The 16,815-nt window shown below is 43.2% G+C and overlaps 1 protein-coding gene across 4 annotated transcripts in view; it reads right to left on the bottom strand.

Annotated features, from left to right (window-relative positions):
* Positions 1 to 16,815, bottom strand: part of LOC109426613 (uncharacterized) — a 678,826-nt gene that overhangs the window by 636,892 nt on the left and 25,119 nt on the right. For 2 of the 4 annotated variants that reach the window (XM_029869670.2, XM_062853562.1), the window contains exon 1: positions 11,748 to 13,513. The exons of 1 other annotated variant lie outside the window; for it this stretch is intronic. The gene's annotated coding sequence lies outside the window, so the exon portion shown is untranslated. Of the gene's footprint in view, positions 1 to 11,747; positions 13,514 to 16,815 lie in introns of those variants that run through there. One more of the 4 variants, XM_062853561.1, reaches the window with a different exon arrangement.

The raw sequence follows: 16,815 nt of genomic DNA on the forward strand, positions 1-16,815 counted from the left end.
AATCCTACAGTCAGGACCTATCGTGGCGCTAATATCGACTCCGATCACTACCTGGTGATGGTCAAACTGCGCCCAAAACTCTCCGTTATTAACAACGTACATTACCGGCGGCCGCCCCGGTACGATCTAGAGCGACTGAAGCAATCGAATGTCGCCACCGCATACGCGCAGAATCTCGAGGCAGCGTTGCCGGACGAGGGTGTGCTCGATGTGGCCCCTCTAGAGGACTGCTGGAGTACAATCAAAGCAGCCATCAACAACGCAGCTGAGAGCACTATCGGGTACGTAGAACGGAGTCGACGAAACGATTGGTTCGACGAGGAGTGCAGAGCGGTTCTGGAGGAGAAGGATGCAGCGCGGGCGGTAATGCTGCAGCATGGAACCCGACAGAATGTGGAGCGATACAGACAGAAGCGGAAGCAGCAGACCCGTCTCTTCCGGGAGAAAAAGCGCCGCCTGGAAGAAGCGGAGTGCGAGGAAATGGAACTGAACGGCACGTTCACAGGAAACACGCAAGTTCTACCAGAAGCTCAACGCATCCCGCAAAGGCTACGTGCCGCAAGCCGAAATCTGCAGGGATAAGGACGGGAGCCTCCTGACGGACAAACGTGAGGTGATCGAAAGGTGGAAGCAGCACTTCGACGAGCACCTGAATGGCGAAGAGAATGTAGGCACGGAGGACCAAGGCAGCGGAGGAAATGACTATGTTGGTGCAGCAGAGGACGGGAACGAACCAACTCCCACGCTGAGGGAAGTTAAGGATGCCATCCACCAGCTCAAAAACAACAAAGCGGCTGGTAAGGACGGTATCGCAGCGGAACTCATCAAGATGGGCCCGGAAAAGTTGGCCACCTGTCTGCACCAGTTAGTAGTCAAGATCTGGGAAACCGAACAGCTACCGGAGGAGTGGAAGAAAGGAATAATCTGTCCCATCCACAAGAAAGGCGACAAGTTAATGTGTGAGAACTTTCGAGCGATCACCATTTTGAATGCCGCCTACAAAGTGCTATCCCAGATCATCTTCCGTCGTCTTTCACCTAAAGTAAATGAGTTCGTGGGAAGTTACCAAGCCGGTTTCATCGACGGCCGGTCGACAACGGACCAGATCTTCACCGTACGGCATATCCTCCAGAAATGCCGTGAATACCAGGTCCCAACGCATCACCTGTTCATCGACTTCAAAGCGGCATACGACAGTATCGACCGCACAGAGCTATGGAAAATTATGGACGAGAACAGCTTTCCCGGGAAGCTGACTAGACTGATAAGAGCAACGATGGACGATGGCGTGTGCAGAACAGCGTAAGGATTTCGGGTGAACTATCCAGTTCATTTGAATCTCGACGGGGACTACGACAAGGTGATGGACTTTCCTGCCTACTATTCAACATCGCCCTGGAAGGTGTTATGCGACGAGCCGGGCTCAACAGCCGGGGTACGATCTTCACGAAATCCAGCCAATTTGTATGTTTTGCGGATGACATGGATATTATTGCTAGGACATTTGGAACGGTGGCAGAACAGTACACCCGCCTGAAACGTGAAGCAGCAAAGGTCGGACTGGTGGTGAATGCGGCTAAGACAAAGTACATGCTGGTAGGTGGGACTGAGCGAGACAGGACAAGCCTTGGCAGCAATGTTACGATAGACGGGGATACTTTCGAGGTGGTAGAAGAATTCGTCTACCTCGGTTCCTTGCTAACGGCTGACAATAACGTGAGCCGTGAAATACGAAGGCGCATCATCAGTGGAAGTCGTGCCTATTATGGGCTCCAGAAGAAACTGCGGTCAAAAAAGATTCACCCCCGCACCAAATGTACCATGTACAAGACGTTAATAAGACCGGTGGAGCGTGATCTGGCGAGTGTTGGGCGTGACCGACGTTGGAGAGCTGCAGCTGCAAATCGAGTATTATGGCGGCAAATTGTTGATTCAGTATTATCATGAATTTGATGTTAACTAAATAAATGAAAATGAATATTATCATCAAACCTTTCCGCTTGGTCGTTATACTGTACTATTTGCGGCCACAATACTTACTCTTCCATCAAAGATTTTTCCCGCTTTTTTATAACCCATTCGTCTTAGTGGCATTTGAGGCCTGATATCCTTCGGCATAATGCCACAGCACCAACGGGAACGACATTTCGGCAAATGCCACTCCGGGGAGTAGTATTCCGGAAAATATAATACCTTGAGTAATACCATCTTTTAAATCATTGAACCCTCAGCTCAGATTCTATAGAGTTCATTATTATGCATATTCCAAGTTTTGGAATTTGCCATGTTTTCAGCCTTTTGTTATTTCAGCCTTTTGTTATTTCAGCCTTTTGTAATTTCAGCCTTTTGTTACATATCCAAAGTTTCAGCCTTTTGTATTCAGCCTTATGTGCATTCAGCCTTTTGAAATTCAGCTTTATGTTACTATCCCGTTCGACCTGCACATTTTTAGTAAACATCCATGCCGCACAATGACTGTGTTGGAAACACACATTTTTTAAAATTGCTCGTACGCTCACATGAGCATGTACAGTATGCGGCAGGAAAAAATGCGAAAGTGTTTTTCAACTTCAAACCTCATTTTCGTCCATTTGACATTAACCAATCTATGTTTCAATGTTCTATGATCTATAATAGGCTAGTTTTCTGAAAAGTTAATTAAAAAATTTCCCATTTTGGTCACTAACCTTTACAGGGCGGCGCCTGAAGATGAAGACAACCAGAATTTTCAAACCGCAGAAAATCGCACAGGTCGCTAAATTTCGCATCTGATAAAACCAAATTTTTGATTTTCTCTACAATATCATCAAATATATGTACTTATTTCACCTGGTATGTGAAACTACATGGCTCTGGATCAGTGTGGTCTGGTTGTTCATCGAATTTGAGCTAATTTTGTTACTGTTATAGTCATTTTGTTTAATGACCATTGGGCGCGCAGTTTATTGATATCCGCTTATTAGGCCTACATTATCACATGTTAAACATCAAATGTGTTCATTTTTATTTTTCAGTGCTAGAATATAGACATTGACTGATACACTGTCATGAAAAAATAGTCATATATATCCCATATTTAGCGTGTAATAGTGCCTTGAACTTTTCGCATTTTTTCCTGCCGCACCCTGTATTTTGCAATAATTTCGACATGGCAACCTCACTGGGTTTATAAACCACCTTCAAATACCGAAAAATCATTGGCGTATCTAGGATTTTTTCCTAGGGGGTGCCTAGGGGGTGCCAGTTTCAGTGGCTTCCAGGTTGCTTTTTTTTGTAAAAAGAAATACCGAACCACCCCAATTTCTTAGTATAATGATATACTGCGTCGCGGAAAAAAGAAATACATTGAATTTGTCTTTTCAGTATTTACTATTTAGCAATCATCTTGACAATTCCTGTTTTGTGGATTGAAAACAGTCACGTGTAAATCTCGGAAACTATAAAATATCCCCAAATTTGCGTGTAACATGTATTCATCGTGACATCCTCTTTGTTGCATAATAATAACTCTTACAGTTATAAATACTTAAACTGCAAAATCAGGATACTTATTTGCATTTTTGGTTTGGCCACAACATTAATGGCTAAAAGTCATTTTTTATTTAGTTGAATATTATCACGTGGACATGAAAATACTTTTACAGAAAAATTGTGAGTATGATTCTCAAAACTACAAAATTCACACTCGATTAAGTATCCTGAGTTCCGTTATGAACCTCCACTAACATATTATAATTATCAATCCAGTTAAAACCCGGAATTTGGTGCGAGCAAACTTCGATTTTTTCTCGCACCAGAATTCAACTGGATTGGTAATATATCTGATGATTGGAATGCATTATAAAGCTATTTTTTGGGATAGTCTTTCAAGCATTGTTTTATTAATGTCAGCAATTCTACTGATATTGGCTTCTAAAAATTCCCCAATTACTTTTCAGGCAATTCCTTTGGGATTTCTTTTAGTGAAGCCTTTGGTAATCCATTCGGATGACTCTGGGAACAAACTCACAATTTTTTTTTGTAAATATCTTCAGCAAATCATTCTACTTTTTGGATTTTCGTTCATTTTTTGGACTTTTATTATTTATGCTATTTGGTATTCGCCGATTCCTTCGAAAACTCCTTCGGAAATTCTTTCATAAATCGCTTCTTTATTTTAATTGAAAATTCTTCAGACAATTTCTTCTAGATTTCGACAATGATTTTTCATAAGGGCTTAACTGACTTGATCGATTTCTCTTCGTCGACTCTCTCTTTTGCTAATAACTTGACCAAAACAAACAAAATTATTATTCTAATTTTCTTCAGTTTTTATGTAAGGAATTCCTGCAGCAGATGATTTCGGAATCACTTCGGTAATTCCGATGTCACTTGCATCGAACTTTTTTTTTGAGAATTTCATCAGCAATTCATCCGGAAATTTTGGAAACTTCGATTGTTACTTTGAGAACTTCTTTAGTAATTCCTTTGGAAATTGATTTGGCAAATTTCTTAGAGATTTCCTTAGTGAATTTATTTGAAAAAAAAAATCTTTGGCGGTTCTTTATAAATTCTGTCAAGGTGATTCTACGGTAATTACTTTTGGAGTTCTTTTTAAACTTTCATCAAAAATTAATTTGATGCTTTCGAAAAATTCTTTGAGAATTTCTTCGACATTTGTTTTGTTTTTTTTATTGAACATACTAGCTGTCGCGGCAAATATTGTCTTGCTAGCTGCGGGGGTCTAACAGCTGGTGAGATCCTTACAGCAACGCACTCTAGATTGATTATACTGCGATCGTGTTCACTTTGTACCCAGTTCGCACAAATTTCAGAACATTTTTAATTTACCCACTTTTTTAGTTCATTTTTGTAACTTTTTCTACATAAGAACATAGCCACATTGAATGTGAATCGAACCGTGCAAGGGTCATGTTGATCGGTTCATACGTTCGTGAGTTTTGTTGTCTCAAAGGGACTTTAAACTCATTTTTACATATATAGATTTCGGGAGTTTATATTGAGTTTGGAGTCGGCCAATTTCTTCAAAAAGTCGTCATATTTTCTTCAGGAATTCCTCTGATAATTTTTATATGAATTCTTTTGGCAACTCCTTTGAAAGTTCTAAGGTAATTTTGATGGATTTTTTCCGGCAATTTTTTTTTGGGAATTTGTCAGTAAGTTTTTCGTGAATTTTATAGGATTTTCTTTGACCAAGACCAGTTGAGAATTTCTAATTTTCAAATTCAGCAATTTTTGAAGCAATGAATCATAAAGAATTTAAAAAATAATCACGATAAAATTGCCTGATAAATTTGCAAAATAACTGAAAAAGAAATTGCTGAAATAATTCCAGAAGAATGGCCATTGAAACTAAAAAAAATCCAAAGAAATTGCTGATGAAATTCTAATGAAACTACCGCAGAAGGAGTCCTCAAAGAAATGGCCATAGTATGGTCTAGCGAATTAGGAATCGTAGGTTCACATCCCACCAGAACGCGATTTTTTTTGCGAAGTCATCTCTCATGCCTAAGTAATTACAAGTTTTTTTCCGTACATTCCTATAGGATTTCACTAGAGATACTAGTAATACCTCCTAGGATTTCTTTGGAAATTCTAACTATTCCAGAAATTTGAAAGATTTCTACTGGAATTCCTTGAAGAAGCCCAAAAGAATTTCCAGGAGAAATACCGTGATTAATTTCTATAGTAATCCACGCATAAAAACTCTTGAGGAGTTCCTGGATGAGTCTTTAGAAAAATCCCTGAAAGAATCAAAGGCATTTCTGGAAGTATCTTAGGAAAACTGCCTGGGAGAATCCTGGCAAGAATGCCAGGAGAAATCCCTAGAAGGATTCCTGCAGGTATCACAGTGAGAATTTCTGAAGGAGACCTAGGAGGCATTCCTGAAACATTAGAAGCAGCAGGAATCGCTTATGGAATTCCAGGAGGCGTTGCTGGATGAAAGTCAAGAGGATTTCCTGGAAGAGTCCAATAAGAAATATATGGAGATATCCCAAAAAAGAAAAACCTTTAGGATTTCCAGGAGGAAACACCGAAGGTACTTCTGCAAGGCTCCTAGAAAAATTGCCTTGAACAATCCCAGTAAGTTTTTGAGGAAACTCTGGAGAATAATTTCTAGAAAAATGTCGGGAGGTACTACAGTAAGAAATTTTGGAGGAGTCCAAGGAGGAATTGCTGGAAGAACCCATGAGAAATTTATGAGAGCATCCTTGGATAAAATATCTTGGATAAAAATTCCTGGAGTAATCACCGGAATGGTTCTCAAAACGTCACAGGAAAAATCTCAAGAGGTATTCTTAAAAGGACACTGGGGTGTGTCATTGTAGAAATCGCAGAGGAAATTCTAGGAGAAACGGCTGGAGGAAACTATGCAGGAATTTATGGAGAAACCCTATCAGGAATGCCTGGGGGAATCCAAGAAATTTTTTTTATCTGTATTAACGAGATTTTTAGCCCTGGGCTAGTTCATCTCGGGACCCACGCTTTACTTCCCTTCCGAAGGAAAAACTCACATTTTGCGAGTTTGTCGGGAGTGGGATTCGATCCCAGGTCCTCGGCGTGATAGTCACGTGCTTTAATCATCACACCAGGTTTGGAATGCCTAGAGAAGTCCCTGCAAGAACCGGTAGAGGTATTCTGGAAGAATCTAAAGAGAAGGCCCGTAAGGAATCGCAGAAGGAATTTCGAAAGAAATGTGAGGAAGATTTCCTGTCAGAATTCCAGCTATAATGCTAGGATGAATTCGTAAAGAATAGCTGGAAAAACCTCAAGAATTACTAAAGGAATTCCAGCTGGAATATCTGGAGCAGCGCTTCCCAAAATCAGTTTTCGTGGCGCCTCCACGTGTCGCTTTTTCTACTTCTCGCAGGCTCGTTTTTTCTACTTCTTTTAGCGAGCCTGTAAGAGGTTCGTGCGCCGCAAAAACGGAGTTTGGGAAGCGCGGATCTGGAGGAATGGACTACCCGCTTGGCGCACACCCACAGTTGATCAGCAGGAGTAAATCCCTTTTATTTTGTATGGTGAAAAGCATCTAAACTTAAATTACTTGAAATAGAAAGTTTTTACTGAAAACATATTTGGTAGGCTTAATAGTAGTCACCATTGTGTACAACCACTACCAAATATTTTTTCGAATAATGTATTCCACTTCGACAAATTTGCCTTTAGATGCTATTCGCCATACAATATTTTTGCGATTTACTTTTAGCGATTTTTCGCGCATAGATGCTAGCGCCATATTGGTCGATGCGGAGAGTAGGAAAACAGCCGATGTAATTAATTTATTCCTGGAGTTCCGAGAGGTATCATAGAAGTAATTTCTAGAGAAATCCTAGAATCAGGAATGCCGGGGATATTCTAAAAGAAGTTCCTCTAAAAAAATGTCTGGAGGAATACCTACAGTTCTCCTTGAAAGAATCGGTAGAAATATACTGGAGGAATCCCTGATGGAATCGCAGGAGGAATTTCTGGAGGAATCTCAGGAAGATTTCCCGAAAGTATTGCAGCAAGTAAGTATGCCAGGTGAAATCCCTGGAAGTATTTCTGAAGGAGTCCTAATGGGAATTGCTTGAAAAAATCCTCCTGGAATTCACGGAGGAAGGCCAATAGAAGTTCTTGGAGAAATCCCCTGTGGAATTTCCGGAAGAACCTCTGGAGGAAGTCCTGGTTAAAACCTTGAAGAAATCTCAAGAAGAATTGTCGAATCCCAAAGTGATATTCTGGAAGAATTTTCGAAAGAACTTCCCTTGTAGAATTCCTGAAGGTACTACAGTGAGAATTTTTGGAGGAGTTCTAAGAGGAAGGCCAATATAAGCTCCTGGAGGAATTTCATGAGAAATTTCTGGAAGAATTTCTGAATAAAATCTCTGAAGGAATTCCTGGAAGAATCAACGGGAGGAACTTCTGAAAGGATCCAAGAAAGTTGTCGTGTATAATCCCACCAGGAATTCCAGAAAAAAATCCCTAGAGAAATTTTTAGAAGAATCCTTAGAAGAATTCTAAGAAGCACCATAGTTAGAATTTCGAAAAAAATACTACAAGAAAATGCTGGATCAATCTCTAAAGAAATTTCTAGAATGTACAGCCCCACCATAACTGCCTGGAGAATCTTGAGGGAAGCTTATTGAAGAAATATCGGGAGGAATCCTTGAATAAAGCCTAGAGAAATCACTGTATGAATAGATAAAGGTATTTCTGGAGGAATGCATTGAGAAGTCTGTTGATTGTTCTTACCAATATCTAAAACGCCAAAACGTACAACAGGTATATAAGTAATTCTGTGTGTGTTTAAGGACAGACTTGTTAGAATCCCAAAATGGCCGCCACAATGGCCGACTTTGGCACCTACTCACGATTTCGAGGGCACAAATCTCTTCGTAAACAAAACCAGTGCACCTGAGCTTTTTATTTTAAGAACAGAATAATAAAATACATTGTTATTTGAAGCTTGCTTCTTGAGATTTGTGCGTCTGAAGTTTCGATGCAATGTTGAAGCAGGATTTCAAGACGTTTGTCCTTAAGTTTTATTCGAATGTGCCGTTAATAAATATTGGAATTTATTGTGCGAAATTTTAAATGTTGGGTGACTGTCAAGGAAAAATTCTAGGGGGTGCCAAATTTGGTCTAGGGGGTGCCAGGCACCCCTGGAACCCCCCCTAGCTACGCCAATGCGAAAAATATTGATATTTTGCAAAAATGTGAGCGTACGAGCAATTTAAAAAAAATGTGTGTTTCCAACACAGTCGAGTCCCTGTGCAGCATGGGTGTTAACCAAAAATGAGAGTTTTTATTTTAGAGAGCTTATGAGTAGTTCTTACACATTCTAGGTGCTGTGCGGTCTTAGCGTGCAGGGTTTCTGCCGCGATTCCTTCAGGAGTTCTCTCAGGGATTGCATCAGGAATTCCTTCTGAGATTCCTTCAAAACTCCTTCCAAAATTCCGTCAGGTAGTCCTTTCAGGAAGTCCATGCGAGTTTCCTCTCGGAGTTCTTTGTGGGGTTTGTTCAAAAATTCTCACTTCCAGGAATCCTACAAGAATTTCTATCAATATTCTTTCAAAAACTTCTCCGGAAAATTCCTTAAGAGACTATTTTTATGATTCTTTGTGGAACCTCTTCCGGGTTTTCTTTTATTCTGGAATTCTTTCAGATGTTTCGAATGGAAATTTCTCCAGAAGTATTCTGAGGAATTCTTCCCGCAGGTTATGTTGCTGGAATTCCTCATGAAGTTCATACCAAAATTCCTGGAGAAAGTACTCCAGCAAGTTCTTTTCTCTGCAGCAACCCCAAAAGGGATCTTACATATAGCGTCCTGAGCATCACAGAAGGAAAATCTTGAATGATCCTGGAATAAATTTATCAAGAAATTATTGAAAGAATCTTGGAACAATAGGAGGCAATCGGTGAAGTACTAGATTGAAAGTAGTGAGCTGGATTTTTGTATGATGAGATGATCGATTCTCCATTTCTGCAATGAAATGGTGCAAACAGCGTGGGTTATATGATTTCTTGCTTAATTTAATGCTGTTTGAGCAAAAGTTTGGTTAACTGTGTGGTTGAAGTTGCAAGAAATAAATAATACAACAACACAGTTACCCAAACTTTTGCTCAACCAGCATCAAATTAGACAAGAAATCATATAACCCACTCTGTTTGCACCATTTCATTGCAGAAATGGAGAATCGATCATCTCACCATACAAAAATCCAGCTCACTACTTTCAATCTAGTACTTCACTGATTGCCTCCTATTGCTGGACTAATCCTATAAGAAGAAATCCTGGAGGAATCTCGAAATTAATTTCTAAAGCAATTTCGGAAAGAATTTAAAAAAAATCCAGAAACTCCCGAAGTAATCTCAGAAGGTATTATTTAATAATCCCTGGAAAAACTCCATGAGTATTTCCTGGATGAATCCTGGCTAGAGCTCTTGAAGGAATTCCAGGCGGAACCTCTTTAGGAATCCCAGAAGAAACTTCGAGTGTAACAAGCAGTGTAGTTTAATTCAATAGGAAAAACGATCGCTTCGTGGTATCATGCATAAATTAAGTCACTCTCAAAATACCAGATGTTGATCAAGTGTAACAGTTTGTGCAGAATAACCCAAAAAAATTTTGGAGCGTAGACTTCGGCCTTAAGAACTCCCTCCGCAAAAAAGTCTGCGTGGCCAATAAATGGCCTCTTAATGGCGTGGTGTTAGGGTTAAGGTCATCATGCTTCTAATGAGGGTTCAGTTCCCGCTCCGGGTGATGAAACTTTTCGAGAAATATTTCTTCAACGTATCCACTGGTGCATGCTCGTGTGTACCTTGTCTAGTGTTAAGGACAATGTTTACTGTCCGGAAGCAAGTATCAAGTTACATTTTACAGCCAAATACGCGTGATGGTTCACTAGATTTGTGCTCGAAAAAATTGGAGCTATGTACTCCAAATACCTTTTCGTTAAGCTTCGTTCAGTCTGTACAATCTCTGGCTGAAGATCGTGTCGATGTCTTTTTTTTTTAATGTGTAAGCTGGTTTACATATCTTCTGAGCTATATTATCAATGTCACCATGTGTGATTTTGCAAGAAATTCTGAAACAAAAGCATAGGCTGTATGACAACACTCTACGCAGAGTCGACAACGAAATGTACGAGCAAGCATTCGACTGGCACTAGAACAATGCAGCAGAGGCTGGTATAGATCACGTTGCGATTCTTCAAGACGCACCAAGGCGGTACACTACGCACACTATGGGTGAGCAGGATTAAAACTACAAAGTAGTAGTACGATAAATATTTATTAAAATCAAGGGGATTTCAAGGGATACTTAATTTACTGCACATTTTTTAATTAAAATTTGTATAAAACTTGATACATACATTTTGGAATCCAATCATTTGCACGAGTTGTAAAAATTGTATCAACCTTTAATCTCACAACTTTTCGTTTGTTCTCTGGGACCACTTTACAATTAGAGTAGAGGTCACTTCTCAGTGTTCCATTGAACAAATCTAATTTCAATGACTTTTAATGGCACAATTTTCTTATTGATTACGATGATGGTTTTCATTTCGATTGATTTTCATTTGAACACGGAAAATAAATGCACATATGCGCTAATAAAAACACACTAAGCTGCAATATCTGTATTAGGCAGTCGATGAACACCAACTTTCTCCGAGTGCAATTCCCCATTCGAGGTGATTCAATTGAAATAAATCGAACTCCAAATGAACCTGCCACCATTCCTTCACCACGTCCCCGCAGAAAATCGATCCGGATCGATCGGATAGATATTGCACGCGTTATTTTCCCAGCATCAACAGTTCCCACCATAACCATCAGCGCGGATAATCATCATCTCCCAATCGCTTGACGTCACTACCCCAGGTGTTTATTCTATTTTCACGAATGCAAGAGGGTGATGGCAACCATCATTTTTGGTATAAAATTTGTTTTGATGAAACTCTGTAAATAGTTTGAAGTTATATTGTGCTTGACTGGGATGGAATGAATATTGAATTCGGCTCGATGAGTCGATAAACGTTCTCGCAGATGGTGATGGAGATACAAGTGGTGAGGACATCAGACACCGACTGAACCTACATTTGTGGTTATTCGCTGAAGGTTGAAGAGGTAAAACTGGCGACGCAATCTAACCAACCAGCCAGCCAGGTTAGAAGAGGATTCTCCACACTCACTCTCCCGTTTCGCATGTTTGCTTATTTTTTATCATGAAGATTTTCACTTATTCCGCCAACACTTACTTCAGACGTACACATATTTGTACACGGGTTGTTCTTTAAATCGCTGGATTTCCTAGACGGCAAACACGTTTCTTCTTCTCTTATTGACGTATAGCACTTAACGTTGAATTTAGGCTTAAAGCCTTGGTCTGCAGCATCACTACCAGCAGTATGCTATATATTCGCAGGAGAGTGTGAGAGATGGAGATTCACGTACAATCTGCTGCAGGATGTGCTTTTATTCTCTCATTCCAAGAATTTTTCCGCTTTCTAGCTGATTATACCCCATTATTGCCAATAAATCTTCCGACACGTAGCACTTTACACACGTTCCCTTGATTTCACACTTTCTTGCTATGCTTCTTTCTGATAAATTCCGTTGGTTCCTGATGCTTGATGCTTCACTCAATTTTCTGTACCGAAATCCAAATTCCAAAACTGCCGCAGTGGTTGAATTCCAAGGCAAAATTCAGCGCTAGCTATTTAAATATTCCGAAGTGAAATCACTCTTCTCGGCTTGCTCTCGTTCGGATCGGCGACCGTGCACGGAAAAACCGACGAAAATCCTTCAGCAATAAATTCCTGGTCTGGCATGCACGCACTCGAGGTTCTGCATCTCTGAAAAATATTTTTCTGCTAATAATCCACAGGCACAACGTATCTTCTTGACACGACACGGAACCATCCCGGACACGAAATTATGCATGTCGAATGCGAATGCTAGCCTCGTTTCTTCCTTCCTCTTGGCAATGTCCCTATTCTTCCCGCTCAATCAGCCCGTTGTTCTTCTCTAACGGGGCACTACTTGACCATTGTTCTCCGATTCTTCCTCTAATTAAAAACTGTTTTCCATTCCTACGCCGTCGTTCTTCTCTTGACTCCGCAGAACAATCCCAGCATCCTCTTGGCTAAGGCACCATCTACTACAACCCACACTCTCGACGTCAGCACTCTCCGCAAGCTCTCCCAGGTCGCGTTTTCTCACGGCAGCTTTCACTCTTCTTCACGCTTATCACAATGACCCCCTGTTGCAGACGAACCAACCACCATACACCTCAACAACACACAAACGCACTCAGCACGGCAGGCACCACCAGCAAGCAACAAGATTCGCACGGGCCTAGGCCAAGGACCACCACCCACCCACTACCCACGCATCACTTCCCTTCACCTGTTCGCACACAATGACGACACGCTGCCAAACCGCAAACAGACACTACCATCATCAGGCGAGGGCAACCTCGCGCTCACACTACCCAGCATCCCTTCTCATCTCACATCCTTGGCAGCCCACACCACGTCCAAAGTCAAGAGAACAACACCGACAGGGGTCACTGCTGCTGGATGCTGCGGAAAGAACAAACTGGCCAGCACAGGTTCCGACCGAGTCCCGAATACCGACAGTGTCCGAACGCGCCAATGTTTCTGACGGCACTGAACTGGAGCTCCGTTCCCCAATTCGAACCAGTGAGCCGGAGCCCTCACATCAACTCTCCCGCTCGCTCCCAATCACAAAAGAAAATTCTCCTGGTTTTCCACGCGATGCATCTCCGTCACTGAGCAGAGCGGAGGAAAACCACGTGAGAAGCAACCAACGGAGATAAGGACCGGTCAATGACGGACAGATGTGGAGAGAGAGCGACTCGAAATCAGGTCGTCCTGTTGCGCTTCTGCTCGTCGCTAGGAGGAGGTGGGCTGCTCGTTTGCTCACTGTGTCACAGCTCACTGCTCACTCCGGTGCGCGGCTGGAAAATGTAGAATGCTGGAAATTAGGACAACCAACCCGACCCGACCGACGATGCTGGATTACAATGATGCTGCTGCTGCTGCATCAGCTGCGGCATGTTGGGAAAGCTCACGCGCGAATTCGAGCAAAATATGGGTGAAAGGGGGCATTGAGTCATACGCGTGAGGCGAAAACATCCAGACAGCACTGCGACCGAAATCCCGATGACGACGATGGTGTGAGCGGTACTGCAGTGATGATGTGCAAATGTGGTGGCTTAATTATCTTTTAGCGATTATCATCATGCGGCTATTAATTTGGTTAAATTGTAGCAAATTACATATGATTCAAGTCAACTAATAACAATCATCGAAGTACAATGCATATTTTCTTCATTTTTAAATCACGTTGTCTAGAACCACAGCTGAAACTGTTATTTCGACATATCTCATTTCAGAAGCTTAACCCAAAAATATGGTACCGTAATATGGGGGGTAGTTAATCAGCGGGGTGAATTTGATCACTATGGAATTCACGTCCTTCAACCGCTGAGGACACTACAATTCTGTTTCAATCGAAGAACTTTTGACGTAAATCAATTTTTCGAATATATTGAAAGACATTTTGAATATATTGAAAGACATTATCTGGTGATGGTGAAAATGTGCCCAAAACTCTTCGTCATCAACAATGTACGTTACCGGCGACCGCCACGATACAACCTAGAGCGATTAAAACAACCGGATGTCGCCACAGGGTACGCGCAGAATCTCGAGGCCGCGTTGCCAGACGAGATGAGCTCGATGAGGCCCCTGTAGAGGACTGCTAAAGTACAATAAAAGCAGCCATCAACGACGGAGCCGAGAGCACCATCGGATACATGGAACGAAATCGACGGAACGAATGGTTGGACGAAGAGTGCGAAACGATTTTGGAGGAGAAAAACGCACTGAGGGCGGTAGTGCTGCATCAAGGGACCCGGCAGAATACATACATTTATTTGTTCAACATCATTAAGACAGGACATAATCAACAATAGTACGCCACAATACTCGGTTTGTGGCTGCCGCTCTCCATCCTCGGTCGCGCCCAATGCTCGCCAAGTCACGCTCCACCTGGTCCGCCCATCGTTCTCTCTGCGCTCCACGCCTTCTTGTGCCAACCGGATCCGTTGCAAACACCAGCTTTGCAGGGTTGTTGTCCGGCATTCTTGCAACATGCCCTACCCAACGTATCCTTCCGGCTTTGGCCACCTTCTGGATGCTGGGTTCGCCGTAAAGTGCAGCGAGCTCGTGGTTCATCCTTCTCCGCCACACACCGTTCTCCTGCACACCGCCGAAGATCGTTCTTAGCACGCGTCGCTCGAAAACTCCGAGTGCTTGCAGGTCCTCCTCAAGCATGGTCCATGTCTCGTGTCCGTAGAGGATCACCGGTCTTATTAGCGTTTTTTACATGGTGCATTTGGTGCGTGGGTGAATCTTTTTCGATCGCAGTTTCTTCTGGAACCCGTAGAAGGCCCGACTTCCGCTGATGATGCGCCTCCGAATTTCTCGGCTCACGTTGTTGTCAGCCGTCAGTAAGGATCCGAGGTAGACGAATTCCTCCACCACCTCGAAAGTATCCCCGTCTATCGTAACATTACTACCCAGACGGATCCGGTCGTTTTCGGTTCCGCCTACCAGCATGTACTTTGTTTTTGAGGCATTCACCACCAGTCCGACCTTTGCTGCTTCGCGTTTCAGGCGGGTATACAGTTCTGCAACCGTTCCAAATGTTCTAGCGATAATGTCCATGTCGTCCGCAAAGCACACAAATTGACCGGATTTTGTGAAAATCGTTTCCCGGCTGTTGAGCCCGGCTCGTCGCATCACACCTTCCAGCGCGATGTTGAAGAGTAGACATGAGAGTCCGTCACCTTGTCGCAGTCCCCGGCGAGATACGAATGAACTGGATAGTTCACCCGAGACCCTTACGCAGTTTTGCACACCGTCCATCGTTGCTTTAATCAGTCTAGTCAGCTTCCCAGGAAAGCCGTTTTCGTCCATGATTCTCCATAGCTCTGCGCGGTCGATACTATCGTATGCCGCTTTGTAGTCGATGAACAGGTGGTGCTTCGGGACCTGGTATTCACGGCATTTCTGGAGGATTTGCCGTACGGTAAAGATCTGGTCCGTTGTCGACCGGCCGTCGATGAAGCCGGCTTGATAACTTCCCACGAACTCATTTGTTTTAGGTGACAGACGACGGAAGATGATCTGGGATAGCACTTTGTAGGCAGCATTCAAAATAGTGATCGCCCTGAAGTTCTCACATTCCAAATGGTCGCCTTTCTTGTGAATGGGGCAGATTACCCCTTCCTTCCACTCCTCCGGTAACTGTTCGGTTTCCCTGATCCTGACTATCAGCCGATGCAGACAGGTGGCCAACTTTTCTGGCCCCATCTTGATGAGTTCAGCTGCGATACCATCCTTACCAGCTGCTTTGTTGGCTTTGAGATGGTGAATGGCATCCTTAACTTCCCTCAGCGTGGGAGTTGGTTCATTTCCGTCCTCCGCTGCACTGGCGTCGTCGTTCCTTCCGTTGCCGTGGGCTCCCGTGCCTACGTTCTCCACGCCGTTCAGGTGCTGATCGAAGTGCTGCTTCCACCTTTCGATCACCTCACGTCCGTCCGTCAAGAGGCCTCCGTCTTTATCCCTGCATATTTCGGCTCGCGGCACGAAGCCGTTGCGGGATGCGTTGAGCTTCTGATAGAACTTCCGTGTTTCTTGGGAACGGCACAGCAGTTCCATTTCTTCACACTCCGCTTCTTCCAGACGGCGCTTTTTCTCCCGAAAGAGGCGGGTCTGCTGTTTCCGCTTCTGTTTATAACGTTCCACGTTCTGTCGAGTCCCTTGCTGCAGCATTACCGCCCTCGCTGCGTTCTTCTCCTCAAAAACCGTTCTGCATTCTTCGTCGAACCATTCGTTCCGTCGATTCCGTTCCACGTACCCGATGGTGCTCTCGGCTGTGTCGTTGATGGCTGCTTTCACTGTACTCCAGCAATCCTCTAGAGGGGCCTCATCGAGCTCGCCCTCGTCTGGCAACGCGGCCTCGAGATTCTGCGCGTATGCTGAGGCGACATCCGGTTGCTTCAGTCGCTCTAGGTTGTACCGTGGCGGTCGCCGGTACCGTACATTGTTGATGACGGAGAGTTTTGGGCGTAGTTTGACCATCACCAGATAGTGGTCGGAGTCGATGTTGGCGCCACGATAGGTCCTGACGTCGATAATGTCGGAGAAGTGCCGTCCGTCAATCAGAACGTGGTCGATTTGAGATTCCGTCTGCTGTGGTGATCTCCAGGTGTAACGATAAGGGAGGCTGTGT

This window comes from Aedes albopictus, chromosome 2 (genome assembly GCF_035046485.1).
Source record: "Aedes albopictus strain Foshan chromosome 2, AalbF5, whole genome shotgun sequence".
NCBI classification, from domain to species: domain Eukaryota; kingdom Metazoa; phylum Arthropoda; class Insecta; order Diptera; family Culicidae; genus Aedes; species Aedes albopictus.